The sequence below is a fragment of the Stomoxys calcitrans genome, chromosome 1 (genome assembly GCF_963082655.1).
Source record: "Stomoxys calcitrans chromosome 1, idStoCalc2.1, whole genome shotgun sequence".
In the NCBI taxonomy this organism is placed as follows: domain Eukaryota; kingdom Metazoa; phylum Arthropoda; class Insecta; order Diptera; family Muscidae; genus Stomoxys; species Stomoxys calcitrans.
In genome coordinates, this window is record NC_081552.1 from 200,477,204 (window position 1) to 200,501,170 (window position 23,967).

Here is a 23,967-nt window from a genome sequence, read left to right on the forward strand (position 1 = left end):
TGTCACCGAAATATAGAACAGTGAGGCCTTTCGACATTCTCCTTCAATTTGGCCCAGATCGGTGTAAATTTGCATATAGCTGCCATATAGACCGATCTCTCGATATAATGCCCCATAAATGGAGCATTTATTGTCCGATGCCACTGAAATTTGGGACAGTGAGTTGTGTTATGTCCCTCGGCATCTTTCTGCAATTTGGCCCCGATCGGTCCGGATTTGGATATAGCTGCCATATTGACCGATCTGCCGATTTAAGGTAATAGGCCCATAAAAGCCACATTTATAATCCGATTTTGCCAAAATTTGGGACAGTGAGTTGTGTTAGGCCCCTCGACATCTTTCTGCAATTTGGCCCAGATCGGTCTTGATTTGGATATAGCTGACATATAGACCGATCTGCTGATTTAAGGTAGTAGGCCCATAAAAGGCGCATTTATTGTCCGATTTTGCCACAATTTGGGACAGTGAGTTTTGTTATGCCCCTCGATATCTTTCTTCAATTAAGCCTAGATCGGTCTTGATTTGGATATAGCTGTCATATAGGCCGACCTCTCGATTTAAGGTCTTGGGCCCATAAAAGGCGCATTTATTGTCCGATAAAGCCGAAATTTGGGACAGTGAGTTGTGTTAGGCCCCTCGACATCTTTCTGCAATTTAGCTCAGATCGGTCTTGATTTGGATATAGCTGTCATATAGGCCGACCTCTCGATTTAAGGTCTTGGGCCCATAAATGAGGCATTGATTGTCCAATGTAGTCGAAATTACAGACAGTAAGCTGTGTTAGGCCCTTCGCCATTCTTCTTCGATTTGGCCCCGATCGGTTCAGATTTGCATATAGCTGCCATATATAGCGATCTCTCGATTTAAAGTCTTGGCCCCCTAAAAAGCGCGCTTTTTATCCGATTTCGCTGAAATTTTAAACAGTGACCTATGTTAGGCTTTTCGACATCCGTGTCTTGTATGGTTCAGATCAGCCTATATTTGGATATAGCTGAAAAAATACCAATATTTTGTTCTACAAAATTGAACAGTGACTTTTATTTATTAGACCACTCAATGTCCGTTTCGAATTTGGTCCAAATCGGACCATATTTCGATATAGATGCTTTGGGTGCATAAATTATGAGTTTTTCTCTGGATTATGGCGAAAGGTGGCTTACATGTATACCCGAGGTAGTGGGAATCCAAAGTTCGGCCCGGCAAACATAACGCCTTTTCATTTGTTTTTACTTCGTCTTACCAGTCTTGCAAAACTAATAAATATTATTAAGTTTCTATATCTTTTGGTTATGTAAACATTAAAGGGAATCTGTAAACACTTCTGTAACTCTTTCTCTCTCGCACTATGTTAACAAAGCGGTTTGTGTCTCTGCTAATTATATTCGGAATTTATCTTCACACACATCTTAGGGACGTGAAATGGAAAACATTAAGGATTCCGTAAGTGTAGCGGAATTTCTCACTTAGATTTTATTTTTCGAGATTCAGTAACAATCTGATAACTGGCTAAGGTGTATGTCCATAGTGGCATGGGTCGGATTAATAACCGTACCCTCTTTTCAACCTAACCAAACCTATTAGTATTTAGTTTGCAATTCTTTATATTTTTTTTTTTTTGCATATTATCAAAGTTTCCCCATTCTACGCTCATGTTTTTTCACATACTTTTATTCATCATCATGTAGGACTACTAAATCAAATGTATTTTGTGTGTGTGTGTGTGTGTGTGTGAGCTAAAGAAAAATTTCCACAACTCTCACAGACATTCATCAAGCAACCATACAAACATCTTCATTGGTCTTCTTCGCTAGTAAAGTGATGTCAGAGAGTGAGATTAAATGCTAAATTTGTATGGAAAGAAATCATTCACTGACATTTAAATATGATGACAACTTTGATTAGAAAAGTTTTTTGGGGATTATTTACGATTAAGATGTTGAGAAGTTTGCTGAGTGTTTGCTTCGGTTTCCCGATTTCTTGGTAATGTTTAATAAGGGTGAGAAAATCCTAAAAATGATAATCCAAGACAAAGGCTTTTCTTTTATGATATCATGATAGGGTTATTCATTTTTTTTTTGAAATGCAGCAAATATATGGATTGTTTTCCTTTGCATGATACATTTACAAAAGTCAAATTTGATTATGTAGACTAACATTTAATATAATATTCCATTTTTCAAAACTAAAAAATTAAAAAACATTTATAAATACATGAATGTCTGTGAAGATAAAGTTAACTTTAACTAGCAGAGACACAAACCCTTTACACAAATTTTTGCTTGCTCCGGACTATCTCCATCTCTGCGTACTTCTTTGAATTATACATGTATACATATACATGCAAGTATTGATGAAGCTGCCTTCTGCAGTTTCCCAAAAAGTCGAACTGCAAGATTATTTTTCATGGAATCTTTAACAAGGGATGGGATCTTTGTTGAGCACATCTGTAGGAGTTTCAACCCACAGTTTTAAATGTTATCCCTTAACTCCCTTTATCTTGTGACACAATTCCACAATACCTACTATGGGACGACTGAAATTAGAAATACTTCCACGTTGACATCATTATCTAAACAAGAACACAAAAACAAACAAACACATTACAAAATAACAAACTTTGAAAAACACTTTCCATTTCTTAGCGCTTTTAATTTATTTATATTTATTATCTGCTCGAGTACCTCTGCAAACAGATAATGTTAATGAAATATGCAAACGAAATTATTTTTACTGCATGCAGTAGGTGACAAAATGGCCTAAACCTCATCAGCAAATATTTACCAATGGTGATTGTGAGCCTGACAAAAATCGCATTAAAATTATTCAGATAAGTGGGAAAAACACAAACAAATTCCGTAATGAGTTCAGTTAGGTCGAATCCCACACATACCCTTTTGATGGCGAGACAAAGTATTTTGTCTTTAGACAAAGTTGCAATGAAATATACACCAAAGACAAAATTTCAAACGAAATAATCCATAAAGACTTAATTTCAATGGAATTTTCACTGAAAATAAACAAAAACTCCTCCTTCAAAAACCCATGGGTTGACCATGATTGTCGACATACCACTAAAGTCAAAATTGAAGTACACAGGTCATTCAGTTGGTACGCTATCGGGTCCCTTTTCGTAACCATTTCGGCCTGTCGATGTGTTTGAGGAGAACTGCCAGAGATACGTTTGCAAGAATACCTAAAGAGACGAAGGAAAACGAAACCCCTCTGGGACCGACCTACTGACACTTGACACCTACATTTGTCCATTATATGAGTATCCTACTCCCAAATACCTTCAATTTGAGTCCCATATTGTACGGATCGGTCTATATGTCCGATTCGGGAACATCTGTTGGTGGGATCCCAGGGGGCGGTCATGTTCTCCCAGAGGTCGCAGAGATGGTCGCCCAAAGGTCGCTAAATACTACACCGGGAGGCATAATCGGGCACTGCTTAATAGGGTTTTTGTCCGTAAGCATGCCAATCCCGTATAATGATTGGTGAAAAGCTCTCTTGAAGAGAAGACGATCAACTACTTGTTTAACGTATTGGAGAAGAGGTAAAGGATGATTTTTTAAAAGATATAGGAAAGTTTTTCAAAAAAAAAAAACACATAAAATTCAGAAAAATGATTGAAATTTAACATTTGAAGATTATTTCATGCAAATGTTGACCGTGACTGCGCTTCAATTGGCTCATCCGCTTAAAAAGCTTCTATGTTGCCCTCCAATGTGTCAATTAAAGCGGGCTTGTCTGTATAGACATGAGCCTAAACAAAGCCTCACAAAAAATAGTCTAATGGCGTTAAATCGCACTATCTAGGCGGCCAATTGACCGGTCCCGAAAGTGAAATAAAATCTTCACCGAACTCGTCTCCCAATAAATCCATTGTTACGTATGCTGTGTGGCCTGTGGCACCGTCTTGTCTTGAAACCACATGTCATACAAGTCAAGCTCTTGCATTTGAGCCAAAAAAAAAGTTGGATATCATCTTACGGTACCGCTCATCATTCACAGCTACGTTACGATTCGCATCATCTTTAAAGAAGCACGGTCCAATGATGCCACCGGCCCATAAACCGCACCAAACTGTGACTTTTCATACCCTACACTACTACTGTGGTACAGGGTATTATATCTAAGTGAATTTGTTTGTAACACCCAGAAGTAAGAGAGATAGACCCATTGATAAGTATACCGATCGACTCAGAATCATTTTCTGATTCAATTTAGCTATGTCCGTCCGTCTGTCCGTTTGTCCATGTTAATTTGTGTACAAAGTAGAGGTCGCAACTTCGATCATTGATGGTCATCACTAAAACTGACCGATACAGCTGCGATAATTTCTTGAGTTCGCACTCTACGTAGGCGTGTTGGTGGGTTAATGAGTACCACACAGGCTGGAACTTTGGGCTTCGACTTGTGTGGTGCTGAAAGCTACCGGGCGCGTCCACAGGTTGCGGATGATGGAAATCTCCGTTTTTATGTGGAGTAGCAGCAAATGCGGCCGCGGGCAGTCAGCGATTTTCGAAAGGAGAGACTCAGTGAGTCAGGTGGAACTGGCTCTTAATTAAATACCAATGATACCCGAGATGACAATGCGAGTTATTGGCGCATTCAAATAACCAATGGGCAATATCAGCGTCTGTTCCCAGGTTAGGGGCGGCTGGCGGCGAGCGTCGGATCTTGGAGCAAGCGGCTCGCCGCAACGAGGGATACATGCAATCCCACAAACCCATGCGGTTGGGGCGCTGGGCCAGTAACCCGCCCCCGGAAAACATAGAACTACTATGAAAAACAAAGGAATAGTAACAACGGACCCCCCCAACGTTGACGACCCACACAAACGAAAAAAGGACAATGATTTGCGGATCTGCATCTGGAATGGCCGCACTCTTTATAGAGAAGGTGCAGTATACGCGCTCGCGGATGTATTAGAGAAGTACAAGGCAGACATAACCGCCTTACAGGAAGTGCGATGGACTGGGAATGGCGTCACTACAACACCAAACGGTGACGAACTATACTATACTGCCATAACACGAGACATGAATTTGGCTGTGGATTTGTGGTTAGTCGGAGACTGAAACACCTTGTCTCCAGCTTCACTCCGGTCGATGAGAGGCTAGCCACAATCCGCTTAAAAAATTCTTCAAACTCAGCCTTATTTGTGACCATGCCCAGACGGAAGACAAAGACGAGCAGACCAAGGATATTTTCTACGAGCGCCTAGAGAGAGAATATAACAGTTGCCCCGCCCATGATATTAAAATCGTTCTGGGAGTTTTTAATGCGAAGATAGGGAAGAAAGACATTTGTGTCGGAAAGTTTAGACTCCACGAGATAACGTCCAGTAATGGGTTGAGGCTTATGGATTTCGCCGCGGCAAAAAACATGGTAGTTATTAGCACCAGATTTCAATATTTAAATATTTACAAAGCCACATGGATGTCACCCCATCAAAATACGAGGAACCAAATCGATCACGTTGTCACAGATGGAAGATATTCATCCAGCGTGTTAGATGCACGATCGATCCGTGGATCCGATAGATTCGGATCATTACCTTGTTGCAGCAAAAGTTCGCACCCGTTTGAATATGGCAAGGAAAGTACGATCTGACACTGCACGGAAACTGGACATTGAGAAGCTGCAAGCACAACAGAAGGCAGCGGCATACTCCACTCGACTGACCCAACTGCTGGATGAAAGCACTCCTTGTTCCGATGATATAATGGCGCAGCGGCAAACTATTTCCCACTTCATGGAAAATGCCGTGAAATCCATTCTTGGGTGCCGGAAGCCTCCCCCAAGAAACCCATGGTACGACCAAGAGTGTCGAGATGAGACTGAAGCCAAGAAGACGGCATATCGAGCAACCCTGCAATCAATAGCAATGCGCCAGATGAAGGAGAGGTATCAGGTGAAAAGAAGCGAGGAGAAACGTTTATTCCGCAGAAAGAACAATGAAGTGGAAAGACGTGAGTGTGAGCGAATTGAGATGTACAGGAGTCAGAATGAAGTCCGGAAAATTTACCAAAGAATTAAACATCAAAACGATGGCTTTGGTGCAGGCACATCCTTCTGCAGAGTCAAAGATGGAAATCTGGTAACTGACACAGATAACATGCTGAGAGTATGGAAAGAACATTTTACCCAACTGCTAGTGTCCGACGTTGCTAGCGAAGAGGATACCGCAGAATCAATCAATGATGATGGTGTGGAATGTTTACCTCCAAGTCAGAATGGGATCCCGACTTAAGAACAACAAGGCAGCAGGAGCCGACGGGTTACTCGCTGAACTATTTAAGACCGGAGGCGACACGCTGATAAGGCGTATGCATCAGCTTATCTACGCAATCTGGCTAGAAGAACGCATACCCGATGATTGGAACCTCAGCATACTATGTCCCATACACAAGAAAGGAGACAAGAGGGAATGTGCCAACTACAGAGGAATAAATCTCCTCCACATCGCATACAAGATACTCTCGAGCGTACTGTGTGAAAGATTAAAACCTAAAGTCAATGAGTTAATTGGGCCCTATCAATGCGGGTTTAGACCTGGTAAATCCCCACTGGACCAGATATTCACACTGCGCCAAATTCTGGAAAAAACCCGAGAAGGACAAATCAACACCTGCCATCTCTTTGTTGATTACAAAGCCGCTTTCGTAGTTTGGTATCCCTGCAAAATTAGAAAGACTCTGCAGGATGACACTGGCTGATACGCCTTCTTCAGTAAGAATAGGAATGAATCTCTCCGAACCATTTAATACCAAACGATGTTTCAGACTAGGATTGGATCTCTTTAATATCCTGCTGAAGAAGATTATTTGAGAAGCAGATGTGAATAGATATGGCACACTAATCACAAGAGAACACATGCTACTCGCCTATGCCGACGACATCGACATCATAGGTTTGAAAGAATCGAAAGAGAGTCAGTGAAAATGGGTCTGGCAGTAAATGGAGATAAGACGAAATGGATGGTTTAAACTCCCAAAAAGCCTTGTACAACCGAGCAGATAAAGAAAATGGAGAAAGTTGGGAATCACCACTTTCAGACAGTCAGTAACTTTATCTGCCTCGGCACCGCCGTAAACAAAACGTATGACACCAGTTTTAAGATAAAGCGAAAAATAATACTGGCAAACAGATGCTACTTTGGACTAAGTAAGCAGTTTAGAAACAAGGCCACCTCTCGACAGGCGAAGATTACATTATACAAGACACTGATACTACTCGTGCTGTTATATGATTCTAAAGCATGGGTACTTGTGAAAGCAGATGAGGCAGTGCTTGGAGTATTTGAGAGAAAGATTCTTCTTAAAATATATGGACCAGTTTGCGTTAATGGAGAATATAGGCGACGTATGAACCACGAGCTGTATGAGCTGTATGATGACGATAGCATAGTTATACGCATCAAAATATAACGGCTGCGTTGGCTAGGTCATGTTGTTAGAATGGATGAAGAAGTTTCAGCAAAGTAGTCTTTTGAAGGCAAACACGGTGGTACAGGTAAACCGGGAAGACCAAAAGCCCGATGGAAAGATCAAGTGGTGGGAGACACCTCGAAACTTGGTGTCAGAGATTTTAGAATGAGCGCAGAAGATCGAGGTGCTTGGAACGCTATTCTACGTTCGGTTAGTGGAACAAATGCTCTGTCATAGCCAATTAAAGTAAAAGTAAGTAAGGAATAGCCGCTCCAATGGGTCGATTAAACTGAACATAATATGGAAGAAGCGCGCGATGATCTTTCTTAACAGAGCACGCAAAATTCAATAATTTTCAAGCTTTGTTCGTTTATAAGAGGATTCATGGTAAAATATTGGATCAAACTGAAGATGTTTGACAGTGGAACAAAACACTAAACGTGCGTGTTTTTTAAACAGTGTTGACAAAAAGATAATAGTTAAAAAGTCACCCTATATATATAAACACCGAGTGTAAGTGTTATTTATCAGGGAACCGAAAGCTTCTTACATGTATAGTTTCATAGCGATTACACCACTAGAGGGGGGTAGTGGTCTAAAATGGGTTCAGCCTCCCACTAACTGGCAGGAAAAGGGTGGACCACGTACAAAAGACAGATGAAAGTTTTTCAATGATGTTCCTTTTATTGAAATATATTATTATTCCAGTTAATGATGAAACACCACATCATCTCCATTGGCGTCAGACCGAAAAAAGCTATACTTATTTCATTTAGGGGGCATAATTCTTATTTAACAATGCATCATTTACGTGTTGCCCAAGTTGGCCAAAACGAAGATAATTATAGTCCTATTTTTACTCCATAAACTCACAGGATTGATCGAACTAAATCCTCCGCAAGCTTGAACAACATTTTGAAAGAAATTATATTCATGTCTTAAAGCGCAATGTTGACTTCATAACAATTTTTTTATTGTAAGCAACTTGTTATGTTCCAAATGTTGTAGTGTAACTTTTTTTTGTTCTTCTATAGGAGACTTATACAAGTATTAATGTTGGTTTTTGTATTTACCTTTGACTCAGGATGTTTGGCTAAGGTTCCAAAGAATAACAAATACTTGTACAATGCTCGTTGTTTTCTTTTTTTGGAGCAAAATTTTAATAGTTGTTATCTTAAAGTGATAATCTGTACATAAACTCGTACAGAATTCGTTGTGTGATAAGAAGTTCACAAAAAAGGCCATATTGTTGTTCTATGTACATATATTTGTGAAATTTATACATATTTACTTAAGAGATGGAGTACGTTTAGAAGTCATGTTTTTACATGTAATTGGTGTCTATTATGCCAAGTTCTATTTACACCTAAGCTAGTTCCCATTTTGCGTCTTAACAAAAAGGTTTCTCCATATGTAAACAGATGATGTATTTGCCCTCGGTTAAAACCTGACCAAAAAGATGGGGAGTATGATAATTTACACTCTAATTTTATTTGAATCTGTTGTTATTATGTCGCAATGCTATCTTTGTTGAAACTCTATTTAGTTAAATCCAATTACTGAACTACAATAAATTCTGCTAGCATACAGAAAGGAAGAGGTGTTTTTAGGTTCTTATGAATCTGGATTTATGTTACAAGAAGGCATGGCATCAACATATAAATGCTATCACCGGCATACACAAAATTCAATGTAGCTTTGAAATTGGTTTATTCGGCTGATTTCCTTTATGGAACTATCAGGTGAACCTATTTTAAGGCCTCATTAAGTTTTGTGAATACGGCCATATGCATCTTTGTAAAAAAGTTTAACAAGTCTGAATACAATGAGAAAATGATGAAGTTGAAGTTGTATAGAATGTACTAGCTGACCAGGGCCCGCCCCGCTGCGCCTTCTTTTACTTTATATGGAACAAAATTTTCCTTAAGTTTAAGTTTGGATGTAAGGTGCACTCCATTCGTAAAATACTTTATTTCAGCCCGATATTCTCATGATATCTGATTTTGGGAGTGTTTTCGGGGGTGAGGTGGTCCCCCCCACACTTGCCCTGAAAAAATATCAGCATCAGCCCAATACCTTTCATTTAAGCTCCACATTGACATGGTCGGTAAGTATGCCCGATTTAGGGGTGTTTTGGGGATTGGAGTGGTCTCCCCAAACACAAAGCCCGGAAGATATATCAACAACGTGCTCTATTCTCATATATATCATTTATTTGAACTCCATATTGCCATTGGCCTCAAAATTGGATGTCAAATTCGCTTTCTAATCTCATTTAAACTCCTTATTGCAAAAGTGAGCAAATATTTAGTTCCACTCTCTTTAAGACCCAAATTGTGTTGGTGAGCAAATATGTCCTATTTGGGGGTTGTTATGGTGGTGGGACGTTCCCTAGACAGTTGGTCCCTAATGTTGATATCAGATACGTGGTCTACTCCCAAATACTTTTAATTTGAGCCCCCATATTTCCAAAGTCGGCAAACATGACCGGCTTGGGGGGTGTTTTGGGGGATGGGCGGCCACTCAGTGAGTTGGATTCGTGTTCTACTCTAAAAAACCCTCTTATTTGAGTCTCATATTGCAGTAGTCAGCAAATACTCCCTATGGTGGTGTTGTGGGGATGGGGTGGCCCAATAGACACTTTTCCAGCATATTGACATTAGATTCGTGCTTTACTCCCAAAGATCTTTTATTTGAGCCCCATATTGCCATTGTCGTAAATTTGTCCCCTTTGGGGGATGTTTTTGGGGAGAGGTGGACCCCAAATACTTGGTCCCATATTTGGATATCAGATTCAAATTCTACACTCAAATACCTTTTATTTAAGCCCCATAATCGCATGGTCAGTAAATAAGGCCTGTTTAGGGTGTGTTGGAGAAGGGATGGACCCCCAGAAACTTTGTCCCACATTTGGATATGAGATTCATATTCTACTCGCAAATACCTTTCATTTGAGCCCCATATTGCCATGGTTGGTAAATATGTCCGATCTAGGGGTGTTCTGGGGGTAGGGGTGGTCCCCCTAGCACTTGGTCCGACAGTTGGATATCAGATACGTTTTCTTATCCTAAATACCTTTCATTTGAGTCCCATATTGTCGTGATTGGTCTGAATATAAGTTTGGTAGGTTTTAGGGTGGGGCGGCCCCCCTAGGTACCCCATCCGAAATTTGGATACCAAATTTTTACTTTTAGAGTACTACATGAGAGCACACAAAATTTGGCTTAAATCGCATCAACCATTTCCGAGATCTGCCATTTCTGAAAATTAGGGTAAGGGGGAGAGTCCGCCCCCCCTTCAGATATCAAAAAATTTAGTACCCTATTTTTACCACGGGATCATGATGAACTATCTGTGAAAATTTCAAGAAAATCTGTTCAGCCGTTTCGGAGTCCATAAGGAACACACAAACAAACAAATGTGCTGTTCGAACTGTACGCTTAGCCACTTGTAAAAGTTTAGTTTCTACTTCAAATTACAAATGATGAGCTGCGAGTATAGAGGGGACATCTTTACTATGCATTTTGCGTCGGCGGAATGTATCGATACCGTCGAAAAGCCCGTCAGGGAAGCTCTTCGCTCCCTGGGTGGGCGCAAAGCTGAACCTGGTGAGGAAGATGGACATCTCCCAGCTCACAAAGGCATCGGTCTTCATAAAGGGATGGGGCAGTAAATTTGCGACGGAACGCATGTTGGGATTCTTTGGCAAGCAAAACCAAGGTTTGGTCGCAGAGAAGTGGGAGGTCTTCCACAGGGAGGAGAAGGAGGAAGGAACTCTCCTTCTGGTTGATATTGATCAAATCTCTGTGACAAGTTTGGCTGAGACTAAAGGCACGGCGCTTTACGGAAGCAGGGCTGTCTTTTACAAGATTGTGAACACTAGGATAGGAAAAAATCCTCATACTGAGACATCAGGCTGTGCAATGGCTGACGACGAGACATTCACCATTTCTCTCAATATTGGAAAGACTATAAGCAAAGATCCTGATATTAAAACATTAGGCAATGCAAGGACGAGAGACTCAGCACCGCTTAACAAACAGGGAGCCGACGACGGACCCATCACCGACTTCAAGATTTGGAAGACTAGAATAGGAAAAGATCCTAATATTGAAACATTAGGCAGTGCAGCGACAGAAGTTTCAATGCTGCCTAAAGAACAGGCAGCCGACGATGGTACCATCATCTACTCCCAAGAAGCCCATTTATTTAGGATTTGGAAGACAAAGATAAGCAAAGTTTCTAGTATTCTAACATCAAGCAGGCCACGGTAGCGCAGAGGTTAGCATTTCCGCCTATGACGCTGAACGCCAGGATTCGAATCCTGGCGAGACCATCAGAAAAAATTGTCTGTAGTGGTTTCCCCTCCTAATGCTGGCAACATTTGTGAGGTACTATGACATGTAAAACTTCTCTCCAAAGAGGTGTCACACTGCGGCACGCCGTTCGGACTCGCCTATAAAAAGGAGGCCCCTTATCGTTTAGCTTAAAACTTGAATCGAACTCCACTCATTGATATGTGAGAAGTTTGCCCCTGTTCCTTAGTAGAATGTTCATGGGCAACATTTGCAATTTGCAACATCATGTGGTGCAGTGACGGGAAAGTCAAGGCAATCTGAAGAACAGGGAACGGGCAATGAAATCATCACCTACTCCCAAGAAGCCCATTTACTCAAGATTTGGAAGACTAGGATAGGCAAAGATCCCAACATCGGAACATCAGGCAATGAAGGGACGGAAAACTCAATGCACCCTTACGAACAGCGACTCGACGATGGAACCATTACCGACATTATCAAAATTCGGAAGACTAGGTTAGGCAAAGAACCCAATACTGAAACATCAGGCAGTGAAGTGATGGGAAACTCAATGCAGCCTAAAGAACAGGAAGCGCGTGATGTGACCATTACCCAAGGACCTATGATTGTGGTCATCCAATTAAACCTCCCCCGGAGCGAGACAGATACACACGTTCGGAAATCAGCAAGTGCAAGATTCATATTGCCTTAATTCAGGAGCCATGGACGACCCGAAAGAATGTTTCTAGACTGAACCATATCAACTACCAATTATTCTATGCTAACAATGGAACTCGACCGAGGACCTGCGTTATTATAACCTACACCTACTGCTGTGGTACAGGGTATTGTACCACAGCAGTAGGTAGGCATTTGTTTGTAACACTCAGAAGGATGAGAGATAGATCCATTGATAGGTATACCGATCGACTCAGAAACACTTTCTGAATCGATTTAGTTATTTCCGTCTGTCTGTCCGTGTCCATGTTAATTGTGTACAAAGGACAGGTCGCAGTTTATGTCCAATCGTCATAAAATTTGGTACTGTCATGTTTTTCGGCCTAGAGACGAAGCCTATTGATATTGGCAAAAATCGGTTCAGATTTGGATATAGCGTCCGATTTGGACTAACATTGCAATAATGTGGTCATTTATAAACCGATTCTATCGAAATTTGGCAGGAGGGGGTTTCTCTCGACTCTCGATGTTAATTTCAGGGAAATCGATTCAGATTTAGATATAGCTCGTATATAAAGGGTGATTTTTTTGAGGTTAGGATTTTCATGCATTAGTATTTGACAGATCACGTGGGATTTCAGACATGGTGTCAAAGAGAAAGATGCTCAGTATGCTTTGACATTTCATCATGAATAGACTTACTAACGAGCAACGCTTGCAAATCATTGAATTTTATTACCAAAATCAGTGTTCATTCATGATGAAATGTCAAAGCATACTGAGCATCTTTCTCTTTGACACCATGTCTGAAATCCCACGTGATCTGTCAAATACTAATGCATGAAAATCCTAACCTCAAAAAAATCACCCTTTATATATATCGCCCGATTTTCACTCCTGGAGCCTATTCAAGCGCATTTAATGACCAATCTTCATACAATTTTGTACAAAACTTTTCTTGACGACTGCCACGATATGTAAGAAGTTTTGTCGAAATCGGTTCTGATTTATTGCCCAAAAAGTAATTGCGGATTTTTCATATAGTTGGGGTTGACAAATTTTTTCACAGCTTGTGACTCTGTAATTGCATTCTTTCTTCTGTCAGTTATCAGCTGTCACTTTTAGCTTGCTTTAGAAAAAAAGTGTAAAAAAGTATATTTGATTAAAGTTCATTCTAAGTTTTATTAAAAATGCATTTACTTTCTTTTAAAAAATCCGCAATTATTTTTTGGGCAACCCAATAGATATAGCCCCCATATATATGTTCGCCTGGTTTGGACTAATATTGCAATAATGTGGTCATTTGTTAACTGATTCTATAAATACTGATGAATTTCATGGAAATCGGTTCAGATTTGGATATAGCTCTCATATAAATATATCGCCCGATATTCACTCCTGAAGGCACTGCAAGCGCATTTATTGACCAATCTTGCCAAAATTTTGCACAAAACTTTTATTGACGACTACCACAATATCCATGAAGTTTGTTCGAAATCGGTTCAGATTTAGGTATAGCTACCAAATGTGTGTAAAAATGGTCGTGTATGTTGATGACGCGGCAATTGTGGTTAGGGGAAAGTTTCCCAGCACTGTAAGAGATATACTTCAGGAAGCTCTACGCGCAACAGCAAACTCGGCTACCGAAAGTGGTCAAGGTGAAAATCTGTGCAAGACAAAAATAGTTCGTTTCAGCAGGAGATTCCAATTGTCTACAGTGGCACCTGTCTCCTTGGCAGGAGAGAATGTTCGATTTACAGAAAGCGCAAAATACCTGAGTGTTTTGCTGGATAGGAAATTGAACTTCAAATCCAACATTTTGGTAAGAGCAAATAAGGCAACTCTTGCCCTATACACCTGCAAGAGAACAATTGGCAAAAGTTGGGAATTTAGACCACGTGTCATGCATTGGGTATATACTGCTGTTGTCAGACCTATAATGCTATATGGTGTTGTGGTCTGGTGGACGGCGATTCAAAAGTCCACCTACTGTTCAATACTCAAAAGAATCCAAAGAATGGTTTGTTTGTGCATCACAGCCGCATTGAGAACGACACCAAGCACTGAATTTAATGCAACGTCTAATGCCGCGGACATTGTGGCTAGACAAATTGCAGCGAACACTGCCGTGAGGCTAAGGGAGCTTTCTCTTTGTTCATGTGGCGGCTATGGACACTGTGTTATCCGATGTTCCAGGCAGAGTGGATTACACTCTTTTTGATAAAAACTACTGTACCATTATTCCTGATAGAACGGATTGGAACTATGATAACCCGGTATTAGAAGTTACATAGTAACTATACGGATGGTTCCATACTAGACGACCAGGTGGGCTTTGGGGTGTACTCTAAAGATCCAGAACTGGTCCAAGCGATAAGATTTCCCGTCCACTGCAGTGTGTATCAGGCGGAGATCCTTGCAATTAAGGACCAGGTGGGCTTTGTGGTGTACTCTAAAGATCTAGAACTGATCATATCAAAAACGTTACCCGACCACTGCAGTGTGTATCAAGCGGAGATCCTTGAAATTAAGGAAGAGGTGGAATGGCTAAGATATAATGTCATTACGACGATTGGCATAAATATCTTTTCAAACAGCTAGGCAGCCAGTTCCCTGCAGAACGTATCTCTGAACACAAAAACCGCCCTCGACTGTCGCAGATCTCTCAAGGAGATGGCTGAACAGTTCAAAATTCACTTGTTCTGGGTGCCGGGCCACAGAAATAACCCAGGGAATTCTGAAGCGGGCGAGTTTGCCAGACTAGGAACTACCTTAAACATTCCGGGGATACTGGAATCTGTGGGTATGCCTCTAGCGACATGTAAGTTAAGTTTTCAGGACCAGGCCCGAAGGACAACGAATGATAGATGGTCACAAAAAGGGGGCTGTGAACATTCCAAAACTATGTGACCTAATCTAGACTTGAAGAGGTCTACCGCTTTGCTGTCATTGGCTAGATCAGATGTCTCAGGCATTGTCTCTGTCATGACAGGTCACTGTCTAATCGGAAAACATGCTGATGGACTGAAGGTTGCCAGCAACGATTTTTGCAGAAGCTGTGAGGACATCGAAGATGAAGATATTATATTATATTAAAAAAACGTCTAAGTGAGTCTGATGACAGACTACCACTCAAACCTAGCCAAACCTATCCCCTTTGCATAAAAATGAGCTAAAATAGCTAAAATAAGTAAAATCCCATATAGGTTGACCAATCCGAATCCTGGTTAGCCGCCAACATAAATTCTGCCGAAGATTTACCCAAATTAGACCACATGTGTGATTTTGTTGCAGAAGTTAAGTTGATGAGGTGTTATTTCTTCGCCTTCTATGACTTCCTTCGACGTTTAGTATGCATAATCATTAGAAACCTGGTCATGTGTAATGGTGGTAGATATTAAACTTACAACATTATAACGCACTCTGTATGCCATTTGTATGAAAATCGTACTTTTTATGACATGGACAACATCATAAGATGGGGGAAAAACCTCTTTGAATTGGCCATGTGTTGCTTGGCTCTTGCGCTCAGACAATACTCACATTCATGGGAGTTCGATGGCATACCGCTGTGCACGATTGTGGTCAAATATAATTGAAAGGTGTTTTAATCGCACATTCCGTTTTACGGCTTTATTAAAATAAGCCATAAATAGTCGCGTAAAGATATGGTCAAATAATGGCAATGCAACCTATTGGGTAATGACATCGCATGAATTCGTGACTGTTTTGGATTTCTGATATTAAGTCATATTGATAGTTCAATTTAATGTAAAAGGAAAGAGAGCAATCCGTTTTGATAAAGGACATATAGAAGTTTGTTGACTAATTTCGACCTCAGCAGCCGATTGATTTCTACTTTAGCATGGGCAGGTTTGGGTTAAGTTTACGTAGCAACTCAGTCTCACATAGACGTTTTCGTCGATTGTGATATCAAAGCAATAAGAAAAGGAAGATGCCTCCAAGTTCCTACAGTTGAGCCATCCAAAACGCTTCAAAAAGCCCAACAATTTGCGGATGTTCACATCCGGTAAATCAGACAGGTTCTCAAGAAATGACAACCTAAAGTGGAACTCCTTCTGACTGCCAGTGCGGGATAGACACACAGCAGATGTTCTATAGTCTCTTCTTCTTCGATGTCCTCACAGCTTCTACAGAAGACTTAACTTGCAGCGTTCAGTTTGTCAGCATGTTTTCCCAGCAGACAGTGACCTGTCATGATGGACACAATGAATGAGAACTTTGTTCTAGCCAGCGACAGCAGAGCGGTATACCTGTCTAGATTAGGCCACATAATTTGGGAATGCCCACTACCCACCCCCCTTTTTGACTAACTATCATTCTTTGCCCTTCGGCCTGATCCTGAGGACTTAGCTTATATGACGTTGGATGTATAATCACAGATTCCAGTTCCCCTGGATTGTGTAAGGTAGTTCATATTGTAGTATCACATGATTGTCCGCTCTAGAATTCCCTGGGATATCTGTGTGGTCCGGCACCCAGAACAGGTGAATTTTGAACTGTTCAGCCTGGGGCCTGAATCCCAGGAAAGTGCACTGGCTTTCCAGAAGCGTGATTATACCAAAACTTACTCATGCCTCAGTAGTTTCGAGGACTGCTATGGAGATAAAGTGCAACATAGAGACCATACAACAGGTTCAGAGAACATGCTGTCTTGGCATAGGCGTACACTTAGGCACTGGAGACTATTCTAGATAACCGACTCATTGACATACAGATTAAGTGTGAACCAGCCACTGAGGCTACGCGACTTAAGGCGATGGGAGAATGGATTGAGGATGGGAGCAGCTCATACCATAGCGGATAATCGAGGCGAGAATACGAAACCTAGAAGGAGGGGAAGAGGTTTCCGATCGGATACCTGAAACGGCACTTGGAGTCGATTGCGAGGCACTGCTGCCAGCGGCACAGTTTTGGGCTGACGGAACCCTAGAACAGCCGAAGATAATGTTACACGGATGGATCAAGACTAGCGGACAGAGTGGGCCTGGGGGTCTACATTGATAACCCAAGGACTAAGATCTGTTTTAAACTGCCTGACCATAATACGGTCCTGCAGGCGAAGATCCAGGCGATTACGGAATGCGTGAAGTGGTGTGGTGCTAACGAGAGGACGTCGAGTGTGAACATCTTTACCGAGAGTAAAATTGCCATAAGGGCAATAACAACAAGGACGATAAGGTCACTAATAGTCTTCAGAGTAAGAAGGAGATTAACGCCTTCTCTGAGGATGGCAAAACCCACATCGTTTTGGCGGTGAAGGCCAGAGGACTGCCGTCAACAAACTTGGTTAACCCGAAGCCTTTCGGGTCGACCCAGTCTGAGTTAAGGTCGCGGGCGACGAATGCGCATGCAACCCTGTGGAACAGCGAGACGGTCGGTAGGACGGCGAAAATCCTATAGGGTGATCCAGATCATTAAAAGACGAGGCTATTACTGAAAGGAAGTAAGAAGGAGGTCAGTATAGCTTTTGGTGTCATAACGAGACACATAGGATTACGAGCTCACTTATGCAATATCGGTGCGGCAAGTGATGGCGGGTGTAGGGTATGTGGGGAAGATGATGAGACGTTGGAGCATTTCCTTTGTCATTGCCCTGCTTTAGCGTCTATCAGATACCGGCACCTAGGTAGGGACTTTATACCAGACATGAACCAACATAGGAGAGAGGCATAGAAAACAATTAAGGATTTTGTAAGTAGCACGGAATTCCTAATTTAAATTTTCTTTTTCGAGGTTACTTTTTCTCAAATTTCAGCAAAATTGGTTACTAAATGTAGCTTTTATGGGCCTACGACCTTAAATCGGCAGATCGGTCTATATGAAAGCTTCATCAAGATATAGTTCGATATAGGCCATCTTCGAACATAACCTGATTATGGACAAAAAGAGAATCTGTGCAAAGTTTCAGCTCAATATCTCTATTTTGAAAGAATGTAAAGGGATTTCAACAGACAGACGGACGGACGGATTTTTAGACATTTACGACGACCTTTGTATACTTTATAGGTTCAGAAATTGATATTTCCATGTGTTGCAAACGGAATGACAAAATGAATACAGCCCTAATATTCGGTGGCAGGAATAAAATAAATTACAACAGTTACTGAAGTTCTTTTGTTTTTATTGACCTTTCACATAAGTAAGTTTCTCTGGCGCACCCTGTATTATGGGCATAAAGAGTTAGATAAGTAAAGTACGCTGAAGCCGTCCGTTGTTTTTACAGATTACCTATGTCATGTGCTACGTCCTTCTCTTCATGAAGGGTGGAATCGATGCTGAGACCTACTTGCTGAATGAATTTCAGCCGTCAATCACAATATGAAATATCTGGTTTCCAATTTTTTGTTCTGGCGACTAAAATTTAGTTAATGTGAAGTACACTTATGAGTCGCACTATTATACCCCTGGTTGTCTCGTTTGGATTCCCCTAGTTGTATGTACGTGAGGTTTTTCACTCAAATAGCCCTGACTACTCCTTCAATTTCAATGCACGTGCTTTAAAATTTTTTTCGAATTCACAAAGAGACAACATGGGATTGTTAAACGCCTGTTGACAAAATACTATAAAATTAATTGTTATCACCGAAGTATATGACTATGAAGCATTTTTTCACAACGAAAATATTCAAAATGACACTCGACAAATATCACACAAACTATGATAAAAATGGGCCTACTACAGACACACAATTATGTTGAAAGGGATAGTTGCAAAGGCCCAAAGCAAGAATGGCCCTTTTGTTTTGAAAATCCCAACAAGAAATTTTTCAAAATCAAACTTTCAAAATGTCAAATTAAATTATCCCAAATGTTTAAGACTGAAACAAATTGTGTCTTAATTTTAAAGATTCGAGCCAAAGATAAGCATACTTATTTCAAAGATGATCAAGTTTTCAACTTTTTAAGAAAACAATTCCTTTGGTGAAAGATATTTTCTCTGAAATTAAGGGCTTTTTATACCCTTCACCTTAGGATGGGGGCTTACTAATTTCGTCATTCTGTTTGTAACACCTCCTAATATGCGTCTGAGACCCCATAAAGTATATATATTCTTCGTCGTCATGACATTTTAAGTCGATCTTGCCATGTCCGTCCGTCTGTCCGTCCATCTGTCCGTCCGTCCGTCCGTCTGACCGTTCGTCCGTCTGTCTGTCTATCGAAAGCACGCTTACTTTCGAAGGATTAAAGCTAGGCGCTGGCAATTTTGCACAAATTCTTTTATTGTAAAAGGGCTAAATCGGTCCATGTTTTGATATAGCTGCCCTAAAAAACAGTTCTTGGGTCTTGACTTCTTGAAACGCTAGAGGGCGTAACTATAAACCGATTATTTTACACGCTGTGTTTTGGTGTCACTTCCAACAACTGTGCTAAGTATAGTTTAAATCGGTTCATAACCTATATAGCTGCCATATAAACCTATCTGGGGTCTTGACTTCTTCTGATTTAAGCTTTATCCGATTTGGCTGAAATTTTGCAGGAGGTATTCTGCTATGACTTTCAACAACTGTGCTTGAGCCGCTAGAGGGCGCTGAAATTTTGCATGAGGTGTTTTGTTATGTCTTCCAAGAACTGTGCTTCCTATAGCGCAAGTCGGTACATAACCTGATATAGCTGCCATATAAACTGATTGTGGGTCTTGACTTCCTCAGCTTTTAGAGGGCGCAATTCTCGTCCGATTTGGCTGAAATTTTGCATGAGGTGTTTTGTTATGACTTCCAACAACTATGTTAAGTACGATTCAAATCGGTTCATAATCTGTGATAGCTGTCATATAAACTGATCATGGGTCTTGACTTCCTCAGCTTTTAGAGGGCGCAATTCTCGTCCGATTTGGCTGAAATTTTGCATGAGGTGTTTTGTTATGACTTCCAACAACTGTGTTAAGTACGATTCAAATCGGTTCATAATCTGTGATAGCTGTCATATAAACCGATCTTGGATCTTGACTTCTTGAGCCAATAGAGCGCGCAATTCTCATCCGATTTGGCTGAAATTTTGCATGAGGTGTTTTGTTATGACTTCCCATAACTGTGCTACGTATGGCGAAAATTGGTAAATAACCTGATATAGCTGCCATATAAACCTATCTGGGATCTTGACTTCTTGACCCTCTATATCGGCCTATAACCTGATATAGCTCCCATATAAACCGATCTCTCGATCTCAAGACCCATGATCGGTATATTTGACAGTTATATCAGCACAGATGTTTGAAGTGATACCAAAACACCGCGTGCAAAATTACAGCCCAATCGGATAAAAATTGCGCCCTCTAAAAGCTGAAGAAGTCAAGACCCATGATCAGTTTATATGGCAGCTATATCAGTTTATGTACCGATTTGCGCCATGGTAAGCACAGTTCTTGGTCAGGAATCGGATATAGCTCCCATATAAACCGACCTCCGGATTTGAGTTCTTGTGCCCCTGGAAGCCTCAATTTTCATCCGATTTGGCTGAAATTTTGCACACAGTGTTCTGTTACGATTTCCAAAGGCTGTGCCAAGTACGGTCTATAACCTGATATAGCTCCCATATTTGAGCAGAATCCATGGTGGTGGATTTCCAAGATTCGGCCCGGTCGAACTTAGCACGCTTTTATTTGTTTCAAATGGCAAAGTTCCTCACAAATGTCGCAAGCATTAAGAGGAAATGAGCTCCACTGAAAATTTTTCTGATAGTCTCGCCAGGCAACAGCAACAAATTACTGCTGTCAGCAGACTTCCTGCTGTTACAGCAAACATTTTTGCTGTTTTTACTAAAAAACTTCTCTGAATGTCTTTATTTTAAAGTTTTTGTTCTGTGGCTCGTTTGCATTGCTAAAATCATACATATTAGGAAAATCTTAGATTTTGGTTCAAATTTTTTTCTGTGTAGAAGGAATTTTTTTTCAAAATAAGCCTTTCAGTTCAAATAGTATTGTGGAACAGAATGATGTTTATATGTCTTTGCAATTATGACAATATTATTGTACATTACCTTAAAGTCTGCATATGTCACAAGAATGAACTGTGGTGATTGTGGAGTTCAAATTCATTGTTTTGGGTTATCTGAAAGTAAAAAGATATGATATTTATTTCAGATTGTGATAAAATATAAAGAATAGCATGCAGCTCTTAAGACATTACATTAAATACCTCTTCCGCTCCTGCTAATCAATAATTTGTTAGAAATTGTTTTGTGATTTTTCAAACCATATCCTAGCTCGAGATATCATAGCAAAGAACTTATAAAAGTTAGACAAGTGTGTGCTGTTATTCCAAACATTTTGACTGGCATGATGGATCGCGATTTCTGATACGCCATGTATCTTCAACAACACTTTTGTCAAATTCATTAAGGTGCTCTACCTACCCAACGACTATTGGGTATGGTGTAAAACACGATTTTGTTTTGAAGCAGGGCTTAATAAGTCCTCTAACTCTCGCTAGCCCAGTAAGAGCTAGCTATCTCAGATAATCCCTCAGATGGGCCAGTAACCCGCTCGCGCAAAACCACAAAATTACTCTGAGAAACAAAAATAGTAAAAACGGACTCCCCTAACCTTGAAGGCCTACGCAAACCACAAAAGAACCATGATCAGGAGATCTACACCTCGAATGCCCGTACTCTTTAAATGGAAGGTGCAGTGTACGCACTGACGGATGTGTTGGAAAAGTACAAGGCAGATATTACCGCTTTACAGGAAGTGCGATGGACCGAGAATAGCCTCACGACAACATCCAGAGGAGACGAACTATACTAAAGCTGCCATAACACGAGGCATGCATTTGGCTGTGGATTTGTGGTTAGTCGGAGACAAAAACGCCTTGTCTCAAGCTACACTCCGCTGTATGAGAGGCTAGCCACAATCCGCATAAGCCAAGCCAAATTCTTCAACATCAGCCTTATTTGTGCCCAAGCCCTGATGGAAGACAAGGACGAGCAGACCACAACGACCGCCCACCCCCCACGATATGAAAATCGTTCCAGGAGATTTGAATGCGAAGATGGGGAGGGAAAATCTCATTGGTCCAACAGTTGAAAAATGTTGCCACCACGTGATAACGTCAGATAATGAGTTGAGGATCAAGAAGTAAGGAACCAAATTCATCACGTTGTGATAGATGGAAGGCATTCAGCCAGCGTGTTAGTCGTTCGATTGATCCGAGGAGCGAACATAGAACCATGTTGCTGCAAAGGTTCACACCCATTTGAGCACAGCGAGAAAAGTACTATCTCACACTGCATGGAAACTGGGTATTGAAAAGCTGCAAACACAATAGATGGCCACGGCATACTCCACTCGACTGACTCAACTGCTTAATGAAAGTACTCCTTATCAATCCACATTGCCCACTCCTTGGAAAATGTTGCAAAATTCGAAAATCCATATTTGGGCACCAGCGGTAAATCCACCAAGAAATCTATGGTACGACCGAAAGTCTCGAAATGCCACTGCGGCATACAGAGCAGCCCTGCACCGTGCCAGATGAAGCTGGGGTATCGGGAGAAAAGGAGAGAGGAGAAATGTCTATTCTGCAGAAAGAACTAGTAAGGAAAGGCGAAGTCGAAACTTATGTTGTTGAAATCTAGTCAGACTACAATGTAGTAAACACTCAAAAAATTTTGAACCTCAACACTAGTTAAAATGAACTAACTTTGGGAAATATTGAACTTCCTATGGCGCTAAAGAGTTATATGCTCGCTATGAGTTCAATAATTTTATAGCAGTTAGAAAATTATTTTTAAAGAGTATTAGTTCACTTTGAACTTCGCACAAGTAAAAAATGAACTAAGGACTATTGAAACTGAGAGGTAAAATAATTGAAAAAATTGATATATCCGAACTGTTCGAAGCTTTCAATTGAAGTTTGGCACACATATCTTGATTAAATAACCCATTTAGTTCCGTCTGTCTCTCACCCCCACCCCATCAATTGCTCAGGTGTTTTGAAGAAGACAAATTTAGTATGAAACATTGTAATTATAAGTCAAATAAAACTTTACCTTGGTCGCAGCCGAGAGTTGAACCAAGAACATTCCGTTTACAAAGAAGGCGCTCTACACATTCATCCACATCACCATTAGTTGAGTCTTTGACTATTTTTCCAATATTCGCAAACAACACAAAAGCAAAGCATTTTCTAACTCTTTTCCATCAAAGATGGCATTGCTTTTTTATATCCACCACCATTGGAGGGGAGTATACTAATCTAGTCATTCCGTTTGTAACACCTCGAAATATTCGTCTGAGACCCCATAAAGTATATAAATACTTGATCGTCTCGACGTTTTGAGTCGATCTTACAAAAGGAGGCCCCTTATGGTTGAGCTTAAACTTGATTCGGACAGCACTCATTGATATGTGAGAAGTTTGCCCCTGTTTCATGGGCAAATTGCAAGATCAGGTTATGAACCGATTTTGACCATAATTGGCACAGTTGTTGGAAGTCATAACAAAAGACTATATGCAAAATTTCAGACAAATCAGATAAAAATTGCTAAAAGGCTAAAGAAGTTCCAGAATCGGGTTATATGGCCGTTATATCAAA

The 23,967-nt window shown here is 40.8% G+C and overlaps 1 protein-coding gene across 1 annotated transcript in view; it reads right to left on the reverse strand.

The window, feature by feature from the left end:
- Positions 1-23,967, reverse strand: part of LOC106087382 (T-box transcription factor TBX2-A) — a 289,298-nt gene that overhangs the window by 156,895 nt on the left and 108,436 nt on the right. Inside the window, exon 2 of the mRNA XM_059360346.1 lies at positions 21,413-21,483. The gene's annotated coding sequence lies outside the window, so the exon portion shown is untranslated. The remainder of the gene's footprint in view (positions 1-21,412; positions 21,484-23,967) is intronic.